The following is a 22049-nucleotide window of genomic DNA, read 5'->3' as shown; positions in this document are numbered from 1 at the left end:
GTCATGATCTCAAGGTTGGGGGTTCGAGCCTATGTCGTGCTCCCTGCTGATGGTGTGGAGCCTGCTTGGGGCCCTGCTGATGGTACGGAGCCTGCTTGGGATTCTCTCTCTCTCTGCCCCTCCTGCTCTCTCACTCTCTCTCTCTTTCTCAAAATAAATGGATGAACTTAAAACAAAAATAATAATAATCCTCATCTCAAAGTGGCATATGGTAGGGGTGCTATCCTGAACCCCTTCAATATCATTAGAGAATTTCAAATTGCAAAAGATGCATCGAGCCCAATAACTAGAAATACTAACTGGCTGCCGTCAGGACTGATTGGGTTTATAATTTGCTCCATCCATCAATCTTTATTTTTCTTTTGTTTCCATAGAAATTCCTCTTATTAAATACCTCATTTCTAGCACAGCATAGACCTAATTTTGGAAGCCCACTCCCATCATCGCTGCCTCCTGAAATGAAACACATCTATTTAACTGAGCTGATCTGTTATCAGGATTGAGAGACTAGTTAAGTGAGATATGGAGCAATTTATCAATTTTGCTTCTGGATTGTGAAACTTTACAGTTTCAAAAGTGGGACTGAAGGGGAGCAAAATATACTACCCCAAAATATGTCCTTTCAGTATATTATTTTAAGCTGGTTATTTTTAAGAAACAGCAGACACAGGGGAAGCTCTGAAATCTGCATAGAAGTTCTCCTTTTGCAAGAAACATTTACATTTATCAGGGAAATCTCCATTTGTAAGGGGTTCTCCCTTCTGTACTAGGAAGAGAAGTATGACTCTAAATCTCCAGAAGCTCTGGTCAATGCAGAAGGCAATGACTTAAATCTGCATAACAACCTTACCTTTGTTTCCTGTGCTTTTCCCCGTCGGCAACCTACCATAACTGCTCCCCAACCCCCCCCCCCAACACAACATCTTTTTATCTTTAGCTGGAGATGTTATTTAGGTTAGTGGCTTGTGCCATTTGGGGGAGTTAATGCAGTTTTCCTGGGTATCTCCCATGTATACAGGAGATATACATGTTATTAAACGTTCTTATGTTTTTCTCCTGTTAATCTGTCTTCTATTATAGGGGATGTCTCAGGCAAAAATCTAGAAGGGTAAGTGCTCCCTTCGGCAGCACATATACTAAAATTGGAATGATATAGAGAAGATTAGCATGGCCCTTGCGCAAGGATGACACGCAAATTCAGGAAGCGTTCCATATTTTTAGGGGCACTAAGGAATCTACTCCTGAAATCATTTTTGCACTATATGCTAACTAATTTGGATGTAAATTTTAAAAAATAAAAAATAAAACAAGTTTAAAAAAATCTAGAAGGGTAAGAAGAAAATTATTATGGGGCACCTGAGTGGCCCAGTCAGTTAAGCTTCTGACTCTTGGCTTCAGCTCAGGTCATGATCTCACGGTTGTGAGTTTGAGCCCCGCATCAGGCTCCACACTGACAGTGCAAGAGCCTGCTTAGGACTCTCTCTCTGTCTCTCTGTCTCCGCCCCTTCTGTGCACTCACTCAACATAAATAAACTTAAAAAAAATTTCTTTTTCAAAGAAAATTATTTTTCCTCCCCGCAACCTGTAGGAATGCATCTGCCCTCCTTGGCCTACTCACAAATTGCAACACCTCCAAATCACAATTATAGTTAGAGAACAAAGCAGAACTAGCAATGTACTGGAGAGATCTCCAGGGACTCATGTTTCACTGACTTGGCTCCCAGAACGTTTAACCTAGAGATCAGAACAGATGTCAAGTTCATCATCTGTTTCCAGAGAAAGTGAGCTGACTTGGAGAAAATTAGAGGCAAAGAAAGATCTAGAGCTGAAGTCTCTTGTTGGTGTTTTTTGTTGTTGTTAAGTTTTTATTTATTTATTTTTGAGAGAGAAAAATCACAAGCAGGGGAGACACAGAGAGAGGACAGTGAGATCACAAGCAAGCAAGCTCCACACTGCTAGCAAGGAGCCTGGGGTGGGGGCGGGTGCGGGGGGGGGGGGGGGGCGGTGCTCAGACTTATGAGCCATGAGATCATGACCTGAGCCAAAGTGGGACACTTAACCAATTGGACCACTGTGAGAAATGAGCCCAGTGACCCAATCAAGGGAGAGACCCGGAGGCTGGAAGCACAGCGAAGCGAGGCTTTAATTAATGTTCTTGCAAGAGCAGCTGTCTGATGGACAGCCACACGTGGAGCAGTTACAGCAGGCAATTTATCTCCTGGCATGCAAGTCCCTTCCCTGGTTCCTCATTGGCTGAGTACTACAGAGGTTACAGCCTTACCCGGAAGTTGCCTATGCCCATGTAAGGCAAAAAGTACATTCCTTTAGGTGATGCAGAGACTTCAGTTCTTTGACGCATGCTCATGGCAAAGCCCATGAAAATAAGCCCGTTGAAATGGAGAGAGGAAGAACCAGGAAGTGAAGTGTCTAAGGGTTTGGGACTCCATTGGGTGGGGGGCAGTTTGTACATATTTCCAATAGGTTGTGAATTATTGTTAACTAGACAGCACAGCATTTATTTGGTATTTCTGAAAATGAATCATCTCACCTACTTCACAGCCACCCAGAAGCCCCTAAAGTCTCTTGTTTTATTCTCATCTTGGATATCCCCCTCCAACCCTCCATACTTAGGATGCAGTTTACCAGTGTCCGAACACCTTGGCATATAGTTCTATTACATCTGGCTCTCCTCCATAGAAAGGGGGAGGTGGGACTCACTTCCCATCTCAGGGACCTGCTCACAGAGAAGTGACATAGTTCTTCCCTCCACATCTCTCCTTTATGATGACTTAATTCCATAAGAAAATCAACTTTTCAGGTTTGGAAGTAGCTACAAAATGAAATATTTTAGCAAGATATTGCTAAACAATTTAACAATTGGCTTATGAAGATTTTTTTTCACATTTCCTTGCCAAAATACTTACCTTTAAGATTGTGATTAGTCAATGATTATTTGCAGGTTATTATCCTTAATTTGCTAATAACTTTACTAACAAAAAGGCATAGAAAAAGTTTTGGAGTTCAAAATATAATACCCTTTTAAAAGTGATTTGTTTTCCTTCATTCAACAGAGGAACAGATCATATCAGCAGCCCACTCATCCTGATTTCTACTCTCCACATTCTCACTTCTCAGAGCCAGAACCTCACAGTCTGGGAGTGAGTCACCTTATCCAACACCTGCATATAATAGAAGCACCCCAAAACTAATTCCACTAAGATTTTTATCTAGCTCATTTTTCTACACCTCTAATGATTCTGACTTAATAAATAAATACGGCAATATATCAGAAAAATAGTTCCTTTACAAAAAAAAGAGGGGAATTTTCCTATGTTTCACCAAGAGGAGCAAAGCAAATTTCTGATCCAATACTCATGACACTCATTGCAGACAGTCTTTCCCTCCTTAAAAGTTTCCAAAGGCTCTGTGCTGAAAACTCATTTCTGTGTCCCCTTTCTACGTGTCCTTTGCCTAGCTAAGTCCTAGTCATCCTTGTGGTCTTAGCTCTAAAGCTATTTTAGGGTTGCCTGGGTGGCTCAGTTGGTTAAGTGTCAGACTCTTGATCTCAGCTCAAATCTTAATATCAGGGTTGTGAGTTCAAGCCCCATGTTGGGCATGAAGGCTACTTAAAAAAAAAAAAAAAATTAAAAAGAAAAGTTGTTTATTTTTTATTTTTTTAAGGTTTTCTTTTTTTTTTAGGTTTATTTATTTTTGAGAGAGATATAAAGCAAGAGTGGGAGAGGGGCAGAGAGAAAGGGAGACACAGAATCTGAAGCAGGCTCCAGGCTCTGAGCTGTCAGCACAGATGCTAACACGGGGCTTGAACTCACGAACCTGATAGAGATCATGACCTGATGGAGGCAAGTTGCTATGCTGAGTTCTGACGAATAACTGGGGGTAGGGGTAGGGGCAGGGGCAGGAGCAGGAAGAGGGGAGGCATTACAATTTAAAACCAATACATAAGCATATAATTACTTTAAAAAATGAGTAAAATGGAATGAGAGAAAGATACAGGTTACAAAGAATAGAATGAGGGAGATCTAATAAGATTAAAGAGGATGCCTCTGAAGGCCTCTTCGTATTAAACTTGGAATTTAAACTGAAGCCTGAAGTATAAAAGAGCAACTATCATGGTGAAGTGGCTCAGACCAAAAGAGCAGCATTCTGAGTGAGGGAAGAGCCTAAAGCTTGGAGGACCTGAAAAAAGCCCAATATGTTTAGAGCAAAGTGAGCAAAATGGAGAGAGGCTTTACGATGAGAGTAAAAAGATAGACCAAGCCTTATAGTCCCTTTTGGGAGTATTAGTTTCCACCTTAAGGGCAATGGGAAGTCTCTGACTGGCTTCAAACAGTAAAATAACAAAATCTAATTTACCTTTTGAAAAGATCTCAGTATTGTGTGGATATTGGATTGGGCTAAGCAAATTAAGAGTCTTTAACCCCCAGATTATTAAAACAGGCATTTTCTTTGAAAGTAAAGCAGATAAAGAAGGAATTAGTTGTTCCAATTTCTGGTCCCCTCTAATATCTTCCCCTGGGTGGAAAGAGGTAATCTCTGGACCATTTCCCCTCGGGATGGATATGACCTGTGATGGCTGAACCTCAAACTTTCTAGTTGCATTCTTTCCAGCTTGTCTCTAGCCTCAGGTAAAAGAAAGACCCTGAAGGCATGCATTCCCTGATGGGAACCACAACTACTCCCTCAAGCAATAAAAGATGGCCCTGAGCCAGCAAGCCCCACCCTACCAACCCCCCTCCCCCACAACTGACTCCAAGACAATGATTGATTTGACCTTCACTGCGGACCTGCACCACCCATCCACCTTTGCCCCATGTTTTCCCTACATAAACCTGGAAGAATTTTCAGCACTTTGGAGACAGCCTTTGAGATGCTAGTCCACTGTCTTCTCAGTGTTGGTCTCAGTTTAAGCCCCATGTTAAATGTGGAGCCTACTTAAACAAACAAAAAAATTGGTAAATGGCTACTGCTGCTAAGTCATTCAAAATCATACCTATTAAAAGAAAAAGAAGTGTTTCTATGTTTCCAAGAATAGCAACATTCAAGAGTCACATCAGAAACTAGCATCGTATGGGGACCATGATTGCTAATTGTTTAGGATGTCCTTGGAACCACAGTAGAGGGGACGGCTATCTTAACAGCGCAATCCAACGAAAAGCCCCTAGTAGCTGCCAGAAGGAATTGGAGGTCAACCAATCACAGAGCGATAGCACGACCTGACGCGAAAAAAGGCCCACCCAGACCTAAACCTGGAACCGCTGCAGCTTAAAAACCGCACCCCACCACACCTGGGTGCGACTTCCCTGACTTCTCTCTCTCTCTCTCTCTCTCTCTCTCTCTCTCTCTCTCTCTCTCTCTCCCTCTCTCTCTCTCTCCCTCTCTCCCTCTCTCCCTCTCTCCCTCCCCCTCCCTCCCTCCCCCTCGCCCCCTCCCTGAGTCAGGGAACCTCGCCCGAGACCTTAGTTCCCAAATAAAGCCTTTGGTTGCTAAAATTTTTTAGCCTCTGACTCCTATCTTTACCCTGCCTTACGCCTGACCCTAACACTAATCAATGCAAAGGTAAGTCTGGGAGTTAAAAAAAGTACGTAAAATATGTTTGATCTTACAGCTTCACCCTGAAATCTCATAGGAAACCTCTAAAAAATTCTTTGTTTTTCAAGTTTATTTATTTTCGAGAGAGAGAGCATGCAAGTGGGAGTTGGGGAGGGGCAGAGAGAGGAGATAGAGAATCCCAAGCAGGCTCAAACCTACAAAACGTGAGATCGTGACCTGAGCCAAAACCAAGAGTCAGGCACTTAACTAACGAGCTACCCAGGCACCCCAACCTCTTAAAAGTTCTATTTTTTATTATCTCACTTTGAGAGATGAGAATGGAAGGGAGAACAAATATGTTTATATATTGTTATAAGAAAGCACAGTTAGAATTAAAGATTTAAAATACCTAGTTCACATGGGGAAATGTCATGATTGAAATTGCTTCAAAATAATGCAGCAGAAGGGGATAAAAATGAAGTTGATAACTGCTGAAACTGGATACTGGGTCCATGGGCACCCGTTACACTATTTTCTATTTTGTCTGTATTTGAAATTTTTTATAGTAAAAAGCTTAAAATTTTTACAAGGATTGAGGAAGTAGACATTCACATGTTATTTTCTTAAATAAATTCCTTTTTTTAAAAGTCTTTACTTTTAAGTTATCTCTACACCCCAATGTGAGGCTTGAACTCTCAACCTCGAGATCAAATATTGCATATTCCACCAAGTGAGCCAGCCAGATGCCCTGACATTCACATGTTATTAATAAGAGCAAAAGTTGGCAACACCCTTCAAAAATTAATGTGGAAGTACCTATTAAAATTGAACGTCTTCTGCAAAACAAACCATCAACGAAATGGAAAGGCAACATACCAAATGGGAGAAAATATTTGTAAATCACATAACTAATAAGACATTAATATCCAAAACATATAAAGAACTCATACAATTCAACAGCAACAAACAATCCAATTAAAAAATGGGCAGAGTATCTGAATAGATACTTTTCCAAACAAGACATACAGATAGCTAACAGATACAGGAAAAAGTACTCAGCATCACTAATCATCAGAGAAATCCAAATCGAAATTGCAATGAGATATCACTTCACACCTATTAGAATAGCTATTATCAAAAAGACAGGAAATAAGTGTTGGCAAGGATGTGGAGAAGTGAGAACTCTCATGCACTGTTGGTTGGGCATGCCAGTTTGCAAAACTGTATGGAGGTTCCTCAAAAAGTTCCTCAAAAATAAAACTACCAGATGACCCAGCAATTCTGCTTCTGGGTATTTATCCATAGGAAGTGAAAACACTAACTCAAAAAGATACATGCAAAACCACAATGAGATACCACCTTACACCTGTCAGAATGGCTAACATAAACAACTCCCGCAGCAACAGGTGTTGGCGAGGATGCGGAGAAAGAGGATCTCTTTTGCACTGCTGGTGGGAATGCAAGCTGGTGCAGCCACTCTGGAAAACAGTATGGAGGTTCCTCAAAATATTAAAAATAGAACTACCCTATGACCCAGCAGTTGCACTACTAGGTATTTAGTCAAGGGTACAGGTGTGCTGTTTTGAAGGGACACATGCACCCCCATGTTTATAGCAGCACTATCAACGATAGCCAAAGTATGGAAAGAGCCCAAATGTCCATCTCGATGGATGAATGGATAAAGAAGATGTGGTATATATATATGTATATATATATATATATATATATATATACATATATATATATATACACACACACACACATACATACACAATGGAGTATTACTCGGCAATCAAAAAGAGTGAAATCTTGCCATTTGCAACTATGTGGATGGAACTGGAGGGTATTATGCTAAGTCATAATTAGTCAGTCAGAGAGGGACAAATATCATATGACTTCACTCATAGGAGGACTTGAAGAGACAAAACAGATGAACATAAGGGAAGGGAAACACAAATAATATAAAAACAGGGAGGGGGACAAAACAGAAGAGACTCATAAATATGGAGAACAAACAGAGGGTTACTGGAGGGGTTGTGGGAGGAGGGATGGGCTAAATGGGTAAGGGACTTTAAGGAATCTACTCCTGAAATCATTGTTGTACTATATGCTAACTAATTTGGATGTAAATTAAAAATAAATAAATAAGTAAATAATAAAATAAAATAAAATAAAAAGATACACGCACCCACATTCATTGCAGGATTATTTAAAATATTCAAGAAATGGAAGCAATGTCAGTTTCCATACACAGATGAATGGATTAAAAAATGTATATATACATATACACAATAGAATATTATTCAGCCATAAAAAGGCAAATCCTGCAATTTGCAACAATATGAATGGACCTTGAGGGCATTACGCTAAGTGAAATAATTGAGGCAGAGAAGGAATAAGATCTCACTTATATGTGGAATCTAAAAACAAAAATAAAGGGGCGCCTGGGTGGCTCAGTCAGTTAAGCGTCCAACTTCGGCTTGGGTCATGATCTCATGGTTTGTGGGTTTGAGCCCCTCATCAGGCTCTGTGCTGACAGCTCAGAGCTGGAGCCTGCTTAGGATTCTGTATCTCCCTCACTTTACCCCTCCCCTGCTCATGCTCTGTCTCTCTGTCTCTCAAAAATAAATAAAGTTTAAAAAATTTTTTAAAAATAAACCCAAATTGATAAATGCAAACAGATTGGTGGTTCCCAGAAGCAGGGGTTGGGGAGGGATTAAGATGGATGAAGTTGGTTAAAAGGAAGACACGTAGTTATAAATAAATCCCAGAGATGTTATATACAGCATAGTAACTATAGTTAGTAATACTATATTGTATTTTTGAAAGTTGCTAAGAATAAATCTTAAAACTTCTCATCACAAGAAAAAAATGTTGTAACTATATATGGTGATGAATGTTAACTATACTTATTGTGATCATTTTGCAATATATACAAATACTGAATCATTATGCTTTACATCTGAAACTAATATGTTAATTATATCTCAATAAAAAATAAAATTAAAAGTGTGCATATTCTTAGATTCATCATCTCAGTTTGAAATCTAGCCTAAAGAAATAATAACATTAATATGTTATGTCTAAGGATCTTCACTTTACTACCATAACAGTGGTGAAATAATGGAAACCTAAATGCTCATTAAATGGACCAATAGTTACTAAGACAAAGAAATAGTATAGTCATCTTTTGTCATGAGGTAAGCTTATATGTACTAACCTAGAAAATGGTTCATGTTAGATCACTATTTTTTTTTAAGTTGCAAAACAGTAATATCAGCATAATGCATGTATTCATTATATACTGATGTGTCTGACTTTAGGAAAAAGTTGACAATGGATACAAATCAAATGTAGAATGGTTAACGGAGTACAAGTTTACTTTCATCCCTTAATGTAAATATTTTGTATTTTCTTCAGGCCTGGGATTATAGGTAGTTTTTACTTGTTCTACTGATCACACACATAGTGGAAAGTTAAGCAATAAATCCCAGCAGTATGGCTCCAAAGAGAAGTCCTACTTGTAACTACTCACTAACCTGCCTTTAGCTGGAACACTGTATAAAACACAAATTAACAATATTAGAATTTATTTTATTTAGTTCTACCTATCACACTCAGAGTGACTATATACATTCCTTGATCCAAATAGCTCTAACCATCCCCAAGCAGAGTGCCTCTGTCTCACAGTCTTGACCCAAACATTTCAGGTCCTGGTTATTCCACCAGAGATCTATTCACAGGAAATAAAGAACAAAAGCCTACTTACAGAGCTTTAGAATAAATCTTTGTTATTTGTCGTGCCCTTAAAATTACAATTTAGTTTGGCATGTAATTAAGCCAATTATCTTGAAAATGCTACTGAAATTTTCAGTAAGCAACCACCCTGCTGGCCCCTTTGCCTGGCTTCCCTGACATTGTTAAAGCTTCTTTTTTAAAGCACAATAGCTTCTTTGTTGCAGAACCACAGGTAAGAAAACACTCAAACTCAAAGGTGACAGGATCCCTTCATCATTAATCCCAGGATGACCCCGCCCCACCCTCCAGAAGTTCTTAGACTAAAGGTTCTCAAGTATATGCCTGTTAAAACCAAGTCCTTTTAGCCCTGTTCTTGTCTCTTTCTTCCTACCTTCTCGGCAATTTCTTCTTCCTTAAGGCATTTTATTTACGTGGAGACACTAAGTTACATAAAGGAGGCAAAGAACATTTTCTTGCTTATCCAACTAATGCAATCCTCTTGAAATGAGGTGAGATAGGATTAGTGAAAACAGAAAATTTTTTGCCAAAAAAAGCAAAAAAAAAAAAAAAAAAAAGCTAATATAGTGCCCAGAATTAGATAGGCAGTTACATTACTGATTTTTTCCCCCTATCTCCAGCAGCTTTTAGAAGACTGATTTACCAGGCATATTTTCTAGCCAAGATTTCTTTTATGGAAAAATTTGCTTTACTTAGACAAAGTACATGAAAGCATTTAAAGTATATGTAAGATTAGGGAGGTTCTAATTTTTTTTCAAAGCTTATTTTGAAATTACTCTAGTTTTTTTCCATTCCTTTTTATAACATATTAGTCCAGAAGTTTATGTATGCATCATGCATGCTACTAACCTGAACCTGAAAATATTTTTGTCCTTGGAGCTTTACATAAAAGTCCATAACAGAGCCAATGAATTATTTAAGATTCATATTGGTCTTGCGTGTGATTTTGAGAACTAACTCTGCAGCAATATGTAAGTCACATGTACATCTGCACGTGATGAAAATGGTGGCTATCTTGAAATTTTTCCCTAAAAAAAAAAATGTCCTGACTTAGCACATACAGTGATACCACAATGTCCAGTAACACTTACTGGATTCTTTCACCTAGCAAAATTTTTGAGGATTTCCCTCCCACAACAAAATGAATGAAAAAAGTTTCTTTTTCTTTTGTTATTTTTTAAAACATAATCTCTTTGCCCAACGTGGAGTTTGAATTCATGACCCTGAGATCAAGAGTCATGTGCTCGACACCTGAGCCAGCTAGGTGCCCTGAACAAACTTTTTCTTTTTTAATTTTTTAATGTTTTTTTTAAATGTTCATTTAATTTTAAGAGAGACAGAGCACAAGTGGGGGAGGGGCAGAGAGAGAGGGAGACAGAACCTGAAGCAGGCTCCAGGCTCTGAGCTAACAGCACAGAACCGGATGCGGGCCTCCAACTCACGGATCGGAAGATCATGACCTGAACCGAAGTCAGACACTCAACCAACTGAATCACCCAGGCACCCCTAATCTTCATATTAAATAACTGAGAAACAGCCTGCCATGGCAGCCACTCCCCATAAGGCCCAAAATGAGATGACAGTTTGAGTGCAAAAAAGCAATCCATTAACTCCAACTTGCTCTGGGTAACAGCCAGTCACAGGAAACCCTCCAATCTTAACAGTTATTGAACAGCCAATCCTTCCTCTTGAAATGACCCCAAACTGCTTGCTTCCTTACACAGACAATCAACAACTGCCAAATGTACCTGACAGCAATTGGTAAGTCTCCCCAGCTTCCAAAATTCTCACCATGGCAATCAGATGCTGTCTCAGAATTCTCATTTTACATGATAAACTCAGGCCTTTCTGACACCATTCATTGAAAGCCCGCTGAAATTAAAGTGGTAGCAGAGGGTTCCCTTGCTGCAAAGTTATGAATAAAATAGCCTTTGTTAATTTTGTGTCATGCTTGGTTTTGTTTTCAACATACCTGTGTATATTATATCATAATATCATGATAAATGATAAATAAATACCTCTGAATCTTTTTCCCCCCATCCCCATTGCCATTACTAATATCCTTACCATGCTTCACCTAGATGAGAAATAGTCCAAGAGGTAATCTCTTTGCCTCCATGTCCTCATATTCATCCAGCTCCCACTGACAAAGCAGTCTTGGTAAAAGGCAAATTTGTTCCCACCCCACCCTTTCCCTATTTTAGTGGCAGTCCAAGAGCAGCTATGGTAATAAAGACCAAATGCTTTCCATAAAGAGGACTTATAGCAGTAGTTATAGTAACAGTAGAATATTAAAGTTAAAATTAATATATGTTGATTTATAATGTTTCCATTAACCTTGACAGATACTCTGAAAGGTAATGAAATTCTGTTATCCTAGCTGAGAAAGCAGAGGTTCAAGGAAGAGTCTTAGTCATTTCGGTTGCTATAACAAAATACCATATACTGAATGGCTAATAAACAGCAGGAATTTATTTCTCATAGTTCTGGAGGATGCAAATTCAAGATCAGGGTGCCAACTTGGTCAGGTGAGGGCTCTCTCGCAGACAACAGACTTCTTATTGTATCCTTGCATGGTGGAAGGGGCCAGGGAGCTGCAAGATCATTTTTTAAAGAATCTCATTCATAAATACTCCACCTCATGACCTAATCATCCCCATCTCACCTACTAATAACCATCACCTTTGGTGGTTAGGATTTCAACATATGATATTGGGGTGGGTGGGGGACACAAACATTCAGATCACAGCACTAAGCAAATGTATCCAATGTCACTTAGGTAGTAAGTGGCAGAGCTAGAATCTGAACCTGTGTTTGTCAGATTTCAATGTCCATGCTTTCCACTAAATGCCTTACCCCACAGCCAAGTTAAGCTACTGCTATTCCTTCAATATGCTCGTTCAGATATCCTTGCTCTGTATGTGCTCAGGCCTCTTTCACCATTCTGTAAATCTTTCTCTTACCTTTACTCTCTCTAGATGATTCCCCCCCGCCCTCCCCCCCCGCTTTTTTTCTTTTACTACTGTTTGGTCTGAAATGTGACCCTTTATAGCCTTTATCACACTTTAATATAATTATTTCCTTACATTGGTATTTCACTAGCCTATAAACTCTTTGAGGACAAAGAATTCCAATCCATTTCCTGGTTAAAATTTGTTATTCCGACACACCAATGATAGAAATTTTCATAGGAGGGAAAAAACTTAATTTTTTATAGCCCATTTAGGGCCCCTAGGTGAAAGAAGAAAATGGAATTAGGTATTACCTTACAGGGTTATTCTGAAGACAAACCAGTGGTTCTAAAACCTAATGGTATATTGGAATCCCCTTAAGAGACTAGGATAATGAAAATATCTAGATCTGATGCCACACCTTCTGATTCATAATCTGTAAATAGGGAGCTCATGAATTTGCATGTATGTAGATCCCCAGGAGATCTACACTGAACAACTAGATTTGGCAATCAGAGTTTAATGTTATAAACTATATAAACCCTCAGCGCAATGTGTAGCCTATGAGAATTCTCAATAAATGTTAGAATTTTACATCACAACACCTTACAAATGTCATACCACTTTTTAATTTATAAAATACACACACAAGAATTATCCCACTTCAAAACAATACAAGGATTAACATTTAATCTCTATTGCACAAATTAATTATTCAGTAGATAGTAATCACTTAAATGCTGTCTCGTTCAAATGAAATTAAATAAAGAGATGGAAACCTCTTAAAAATAAGGTCATTTTTAGCGTGAAAAATATCCACCTGTTCTTCCAATAGCATGGTGTCTATGATGACTCTCACCTTTGGGTAACTGGATCTCTAACTTCCTTAAATGGTATTCAGATCCACTGGCATTAGGAGGATTAAAAAAGAAAAGAGTGCTGGTTAGGCAACCAACACTTCCGTTACAAGAGCTACGCTTTGGGAAGATAAAAGTGGACATTTTTTATGAAGAGAGTCCTAACCTGTACCTTGAAAGAAGGAAGAATCCCAAACAATTGAGAAAAGTTGCTGCTAGAAATCTGACACCAAATTGTGCAATCCCTGCTTATTACCTGGTGCAACTCCAGAAAGCGCTGAACCAATTCTTCCAGATCTTTACACCTGAAAGGCCCAGCAGGGCAGTCTAGATGTGTTACTGAAGTGGTAAGTGACTCTTGTCAATAAACAACTATAGAAAGTAGTCAATGAGACACATAAAAAAATAAAATAAATAATAGGTTTGGTGGCATACAGGTAGTAGAAAGAAACTTACTATATTTCTGATAGAAGTAGAGAATCTCAACAGTATAAACATAGCAGTTAAAAACCGTGATGAGGGGTGCCTGAGGGCTCAGTCGGTTGAGCATCCAACTCTTGATTTTTGACTCATGATCCCAGGGTCATAGGATGGAGCCCACGTCAGGCTCTGCATTAAGCATGGAGCCTGCTTAAGATTCTTTTCTCTCTCTCGGTCTCTCCCTCCCTCTGCCCCTCTCTCCCACTTGCACATGCACGTACTCTCTCTCTCTCTCTCTCTCTCTCTCTCTCTCTCTCTCTCTCTAAGATAAAAAGAAAAAAAAAATTTTTTTAAGTGTTATGAAAACTATCAAAACAATGCACCAGGTGGCAAACAAATGGCATAGGTGTGAAAATCACATTATAGTAAAAGTAAGTTTTAATCTGGGGCTTTAGTGGAAGTTATCCTGTAAGTAGTATCCAGGTCCCTGGAAATCTTTAACTGTGTCAAGTTCTCAAGTTCTAGCCAGTGGTCTCCCCACATGGGCAACAGTGGGATGCAATATTGCATCTCTGATGATCTAACAAATTACACATGTAATTTAATATGAAATGTTTAAGTGTTTGATTTATTAATTCAATCTGAACTGTGTAAGTGAATTTTATATTATTAGACTTGTAATTTTAACTTGAAAATTATAAAATACTTTAATTTGTTTATAAACATTATTTTGAATTTTAAAAGAAACTGAATAGTAAATCCCTATATTTAAACTTATCATATTTATTTGTTCTTTTTTTAAAGTTGATTTATTTAATTTGAGAGAGAGCATGTGCGAGTGAGCTGGGAAGGAGCAGAGAGAAAGGGGGAAAGAGAATCTCAAGCAGGCTCTGCACAGTCAGCACAGAGCTGGATGTGGGGCTCGATTTCATGAACAGTGAGATCATGACCTGAGACAAAACCAAGAGTCCAACACTTAACCCACTGAGCCACCCAGGTGCCCCTAAACTTATCACATTTGTAAATAGCATTCAAATACTTACAAAGATTTGTTGGGTTTGTAAGCCCTCCTTGATGGGTTGTTTGAGGTATTTGGGATAATTAAAAAAAAAAAAAAATCTAATTTGTGATTAGATTTGGAATACACAACTTATTTTAAGTACAAGTAAGTATGAGTTTTCTGCCACCAGACATTAAAAAGTCAATTGACTATCTTCCAGCAAATGGAAGGAATATGTCAGAGTTAAGGAGAAATAAAAGACAAGAGAAAATGGCTGAGCATTGGTTTTGGAAATTTATCTACTAATTTGCTCTGTTTGGAATGGTTAATTGTTAGTCTATCTTAAAAGTTTCTGATTCTAGTAACATTGAGTGAAATGCCAAAAATTTCTCTGATTTTTATTAGATAACATACAAATTTAGTCAAAGTTTATATTTAGGTAAACAGGAATTCTAATCACAAAATTATTTTAATTGTACTCCTAATCACCTAATATGTACTCTCAAAAAATAAATAAAGGAAGGAAAAAGGAAAGAAAAGAAGGGAAGAAAAAGAAAAAAAGCCAAGATTTCTGTGTTCCAAAGGCATTCAAATTGTTACCTTTTTATACTTTCCTGTTTTAGCAATATTCATTCACCAAATACTTTTCAGGCGCTCAAGTGACAAGTTCTGTGTTAGATGCTAAAGATATAGCCCAGAGCAGTACAAGTACAGTCTATAACAATGCTGAATTTAAATAGAACTCAAGTTATGATAGAATAGACTAACAGAGTACAAAAGACAAATAGATATTCACTTTTCTAATCAATTTAAAAGATCTCTAAAGTATGTTTTAATTATGCACTTTACCAAACTTCACTATATCCTAATAGATATCCTGAATTTAAAAGGTAAATATGGAAAAAATAATATTCTATTATGGTAAATGCCTTATAGCTGAATGTTTAAAATAAACATTTCTATATTTCAGTCCTAGAGACTCATTCAGACTAGTTATTGTTATTAAATATAGGGACAAATATAACAAAACAGACTAATTTTGCTGTTTAGGGAAATGTTTTTTTAAATGATCACAACTACTGTAGTTTAAGAATTGTAAGTTTAGACAAATCCAAAGGACAAAATTCTTTCTTCTAATCCATGGAAATTAAGTCTGAAATTATTTTTAGCCTATTAAATGCAATTTTGAAAATGCTTTCTACAAGGATTATCACATTTAACAGATATAGACAGAAATATTGGAAATCCAGAAGTGATTCCTGACTGGTTCCTTTTTTCTGCCTCAACTCCTCAACAATACTGCACCTCTTCCTACTCTTTAGACACCACTTAGCATAAATAAATAAATAAATAAATTAATTAATTAATTAAAAAAACACCACTTAGCATACTGGAGTTGTATTGATTCATTTAACATCTTTTGGTATCATGGTTTGTTTTTTCTCATGTTGTACTCTACATTTCCTTTTACTCTGTTGAACCAATAGAAAGATTTTCCCATAAACTCTGCCCTAGCCTTTGATCAAGAATGGTACATTAAAATTTTTGCTTACCTTTCAGGTGTTTCTCAAATAAGACTATTTTTTCATTCAAATTCAAATATCCAGTTGGGTTTCTGTGGAGCTGAAATGCTTACTGGAGCCGTCTCACTGGTTCCACAATCTCCAGGCTACATCCCACTTTCCAAATCATTCCTTAATCTTGTTTGAGAAGACAGTGGCAGTAGTGACTATCACCAAACATTGGGTGCCTTCCGGATTCCAGTACTTCATGTCCTACCTCTGGGACACTTGCATGAGTAACATCAAGCTCACCCTACTTCTGTGTTTTCTGCTGCTTAGTGAGCTATCATTACTCTTTAATTTCTTGCTTTGTCCTTGGAGGATGTCTAAAAGAGCTTGGCTAGGGTTATTTCTCTTGCAAGAATCTGATATTACACAGTGCCAGCCCACAAAAACTTAAAGCACCTGCATCTGGCTCTGATTCCCATCTATTGGCTACTCTCTAGTTTAAAAACATACAGGTTTTTTGTTTTGTTTTTTTTCCTATTCACGGCCACATGATCAGAAATCCAAATAAAAGCAAGCAGCATGAATTACTTCATTGATAACAATGATGAGACAAAAAGGTCTGTGTGGTAACTTTCAGGGTGATCATATATATCTGGAGGTTCTAGCCATACTTGTTTTCCATCTATAGTGACTCTTCATATGATCCAATTCAAAGCAGAATTTAATTGAATGTCTCAAAATCAATGAATCAGCTTTAATTGCAATCTCTAGTATAATACCTAATCATAGGCAATTACCAAGATAGTATAGAATTGGTTAGGACATACTGTACCCAGTTTATATATGTTCTCTTTGCTTTTGTAATGTTATTTATTTTTAAAAAAAAATTTTTAACGTTTATTCATTTTTGAGAGACACAGAGAGACAGAGAGTGAATGGGGGGAAGGGCAGAGAGAGAGGGGGCCACAGAATCCATAGCAGGATCCAGGTTCCAGGCTGTCAGCACAGAGCCTGACGTGGAGCTCGAACTCACCAACCGTGAGATCATGACCTGAGCCGATGTCAGATGCCTAACCGACTGAGCCACCCAGGCGCCCCTAATGTTATTTATTTTTGAGAGTGAGCACAACCAAGGGAAGGGCAGAGAAAGAGGAGAACCAGAGGATCTGAAGCTGGCTCTGTGCTGACAGCAAAGAGCCCAACATGGAGCTCAAACTCACAAACCGTGAGATCATGACCTGAGCCAAAGTTGGATGCTTAACTGACTGAGCCATCCAGATGCCCCTATGTTCCTTAACAAATTTTGTACTTGATTTCTTTTTTTTTAATCTTATGGCAGATATGCAGCATTTTGGATGCTCAGGGTCTACTTCATTTCATGAATAATAATATTTTATTTTTACTGCCACCCCTCCTGTTTGCTACAGATCCAATAACCTGCACAGTGTTTAATAAAGGTAAATTGAATAAAGGTGAATTAACATGTTTAAGCTACCAGGATGCCTTTCTGGTTCAGTAGAGCTATAATTGTCTCACCCTTTAAAACTGCATTTCAGTTCAACCACAGTTTTGATCTCAAACCCACACAATTAACCCTGTGTGAAAGACAAAATGTATCTGACAATTAAGGAGATGGTTTTATTCAAGCTACTGTAATAGGGAGAACATTTATTAATAAGGATATCTCAAGGAAAAGGACATGGGACTAGGGGTTTTATAGAGGCAGATAAACAAGAAAGCCTTTGAGGAAGGATGGAGATGGGTCTTACCAATGAGTATGTGACAGTAGGGTAGTCTTTTATGGTTAGCTATTTCTTAGAACACAAAAGAGTGGAAAGGAAGGGTCCTTACTGTTGCTGGTTTCCAGAAACACAGGGCTCAAATAGAGTTCAACACTGCCAAGACAATGACAATTGTTCAAGACACATGAATATATTTCATCCTGAACAACGTAAAGCTGATCATAAGCCTCTTGAGTGGGATGAAGCAAGGACTAAGAAATAGTCTCTCAGGGATTCTTGTTGGCATTGTTTCCTGTAAACTCGATAAAAACATCTGTTGAGAGGTGGCGGAAAATGTCAATGGTGTTAGAGTCTTGGAGACTTTAAAGACTTCAGGATCCTAAAGGGGTCATGCTTAAAAGGAAACGGGAAATGTTAGTATAAAAGTTTGTATTAAAATAAAAAACCAGGAGTTGAAGCCTGAGGATGACCAGTCTAGTGGATTCCAAGAATCTTTTGGTAATACAGCACCATTTGCTGAGTTTCATGCTATCAAACTAGGACCTAAGTGCTCTTGGTGATGTTGCCTACAGTCTTGGTTACATCTTATATAAAGTATGCTTAAACCAGACATCTCTCTGGACTTCCTTAGTAGTTGAGACAATGACTTGTCCAGGGAGAAATCTGGATTGTGCATGGGCTACTGCAGTAGTGAATTCAAGACTCATATCAGGCCATGGGGCTTCAGCTTGCGGAGCTTCTTTTTATCCTACGGAATGAGTCTGCTTCAAAGCAGCTTTGAGTCCTGGGGAGCTGGACAGTCAGGTCTTAGTTCTCCATGATGCTGAGTCAGGCAGAAGGAAGAAAAATTGGAAACAGTGTGGATGGCTATAGCCAGATATTATAGGAAACATGAGCTTTAAGTTGGGTAAGAATTTACAATTTGAGCAATGTAGCTGAATCCAGTCCAATTTGCAGGTAGGTACTAAAACTGGTTTTTCCACAGGGCAGGGGTGGTAGCCATTTAAATCCCTGCCAGACAGACAGAGTTTGCATATCAATCAGTTGTCTATAACTTATAAAGAGGTATGGAAGAGAGCTCAAAGACCATCAACCAGGTTAGAATCTGATAACCCAGAAAGTTATGCTATAAGTGATGAAATTTTCCACTAAACTATAAAATTTCTCTCTATTGTCACCCACTTTTTAATCAAAAATAATCACAAAGAAAGATTATTTTTGGGTTTTTTTTTTTTTACGATTATTTATTTTGAGAGAGAGAGAGAGAGAAACAGCAGGGGAGAGGCAGAGAGAGGGAGACAGAGGATCTGAAGTGGGCTCTGTGCTGACAGTAAAGAGCCCAATGTGGGGCTGGAACTCACGAACTGTGAGATCATGACCTGAGCCAAAGTTGGATGCTTACCTGAGCCACCCAGATGTCCCAAGAAAGATTATTTTTGAACACAAAATAAAACAGGTATAATTAGATTTAGCCTGATTATTTAAACAGGTGTAGCAATAATGGTAACTTATCATTTAGGCCTTGTTAAATTTACTTTGCTGGAAATTTTCATTAAAAAATCTCATATTAGACTTTTAAAGGCATTTTGAGGCTAAGAAGCCAAGCCAAGAAACTGCTATTAAATTTCACCTGCAGTAGTTATAAATTTGGAGTTATTCTTCTCTTCTCAAGACCCCCAAAATAGCCTAAGATTCCTGAACTTGCTGGAAGCAACCTTCCTTACTCACCTGTAAGGCAGAGAACACTATAGGCTGGGTACAAGCTAGTTTTCCCACATGGGCTTTGTAAGCATTGCTCCATAAACATTTTAATTCCTTAAAAGTGCCTGGTCATATACAGAAAATGAACATCATTCTCAAATATGATATTCCAGCCAAGGTCTCAGTTGTATAACCAATTCTTCCAATTATGTCCTGGTATCAAGGGAGAAGGATTCTTTTTGAGCCTATGCAAATAATTATATTGGTATTAAAATAAGAATATTCAGTAATAGTTTCTAAATTCTAGAGGGGCCAGATGGAGAAAAAGATCATTTATAAATGTATTTCTGTTTCAAAGAGCAGAAAATTGTTATGAGTCATAAATAGCTTATGAGAAAAGAGAAAGCAGTTCCTTATATATACAAAAAATAGAACATTAAAATACCAATATTCCAAACAAAAGCCACAATTATCTCTCATTAGTTCATTCAGTACTATGTAATTATTCTTGTCCTGATCAGTCTTGGGTTAGCAGTCTCATGAGCCCATATGCTTTATGACTGGAATTCTGGAAATCCTGACTCAGTCCACCAGTATGCTCTCCAAGTTGTATAAGTGATGCTATCAGAAGCCTGGACCCAAAAAGACCTGTATCATCTTTTTTCACAGAGCACTGAGACAGTCCTTTGTTGGAGATGAAGTATTCAGGACTATAGTTGATTGTCAGAGTTTTCAGGGAAGCATTAGAGAAAAACAAAACACTCTGCAGGTGACAGACTTAAAATGACTATGGTAGAATTATTACTGATAATTTTCCAAAGGGAAACATCCGATGAGAGTTCTTAACAAGAAGAGCACAACTGACAAGGAAATGTAGTTGTTTCTGCTGTATGCAAAACAAGATAATGCAGTCAACCAAAAAAAAAAAAAAAAGTGTTTAAAAAAAATTTTTTTTAGGCTTATTTATTTATTTTGAGAGAGAAAGAGAGCATGTGAGTGGGGAGGGGAAGGGCAGAGAGAGAGGGAGAGAGAGAATCCCAAGCAGGTCCTGCCCTGTTAAGGCAGAGCCTGATGTGGCTCAATCTCACAAACCAGGAGATCATGACCTGAGCAGAGATCAAGAGTCAGGTGCTTAACCAACTGAGCCACCAGGCACTGCCCGCCCCCCCCCCCCCAAAAAAAAAGTTTTAGACAAAATATCTATAAACACAATTATTAATAATTAACCTATATTCAAAGAAGAGTGGTTATTACATTTAACTTATGAAAATGGCTAAACATAATCTTTACAGAGAAAAAATTTTAGATATAATATATACTAATTGTGAGACATAGTATACCATGAATACACCAAGCACATAGAACACAACAAGAATAGGGGCGCCCGAGTGGCTCTGTCGGTTAAGCGCTTGACTTTGGCTCAGGTCATGATCTCAAGATTCATGAGTTCGAGTCCTGCATCAGGCTCTGCATTGGGGTGCAGAGCCTGTCTGGGATTCTTTCTTTCCTTCTCTCTCTCTCTCTCTCTCTCTCTGCCCCTTCCCCACTCATGCCCTCTCTCTCTCAAAATAAATAAACTTAAAAAAAAAATAGAACACAACAAGAATATATCAGAATATCAAGTAAAGGATTCTATAACTATGTCATCTCTATGTTCATATAACTCCATAGGTAGGTGATGTGAAGCCCCAATTGAAAACCACTTGCCTAGAAGATGCTAGATTCAAATTAAAGAAGTAAGGTTGTGGCCAATATTTTAAAAAATTACTGGAAGTATGATAATACTATGGTATTATTGTCTAATATCAGGCAACACAGCACCAGAACTATGATAAATAGAAGCATATCACGGACAGGGATGACACAGACAATTCTCTACAAAAATCCCATACAGCATACAGTTTCTAAAATATTTGTATTAATAACATTTTACCATACAAATCTAATTGAAGGAAGGGGAAGCATTTCTTCTGATTTAGCAACTTCCCTTTCCCAGCCCCAAGTTCAGGTCAGCAACTATGTGCCAAGAATGGATAAAGTCTCTGGGGATTCAGAGATGAACAAGTCACAATCCCTGTCTCCAAATATCCTTGTCTTAGAATTTGATGGGGAAAGTATGCAGGGGAGAGTTACAGAAGCACAGACTAGCTGCTCTGTGCCCAGCCTGGAAGATGTAAAGAGAGTGACAAAAGGGAGGGAGATGAAGGCAGGTTACATGTAGCTTTTGAAGAAATGATGCCTAGACTCAGTAATTAGAAGAGTGAATAGGAAAAGAATAGAATCTGTTTAGACTTCTATTAAAAGAACCAAATGGAGCAGATAGAAGGATGATGACAAGAGAAGAAACAAGAGAAAGTATGGACAAGAAAAGGAACATGATCTTTAAAGAGATAGAAATCAAGAACAGAGATCAAGAACACCAAAATACAAGAGTATTCAAATGTAGATATGGTGGTAGGAAAATTCTTCCTTAATCGGTAAAATTTTCTCAATTGTGAGGTCCTCTGCTGAGTGTGATTCATTATGTTTCATGTAAGAATTAGAGCATTTGAAAATGTGTA

General features: G+C 38.1%; 1 long non-coding RNA gene and 1 other non-coding gene across 9 annotated transcripts in view; one reads left to right on the top strand and one right to left on the bottom strand.

Moving 5' to 3' along the window:
* LOC122218037 overlaps positions 1-22049 on the bottom strand; it is a 179209-nt gene that overhangs the window by 124339 nt on the left and 32821 nt on the right. The window lies entirely within an intron of this gene.
* On the top strand, positions 1113-1219 carry LOC122218739. The gene has a single exon (XR_006202072.1). It is a non-coding gene; the product is annotated as a U6 spliceosomal RNA (small nuclear RNA).

Source organism: Panthera leo, chromosome B1, assembly GCF_018350215.1.
Source record: "Panthera leo isolate Ple1 chromosome B1, P.leo_Ple1_pat1.1, whole genome shotgun sequence".
NCBI classification, from domain to species: Eukaryota; Metazoa; Chordata; class Mammalia; order Carnivora; family Felidae; genus Panthera; species Panthera leo.
This window is presented reverse-complemented; position numbering and strand designations above follow the sequence as displayed.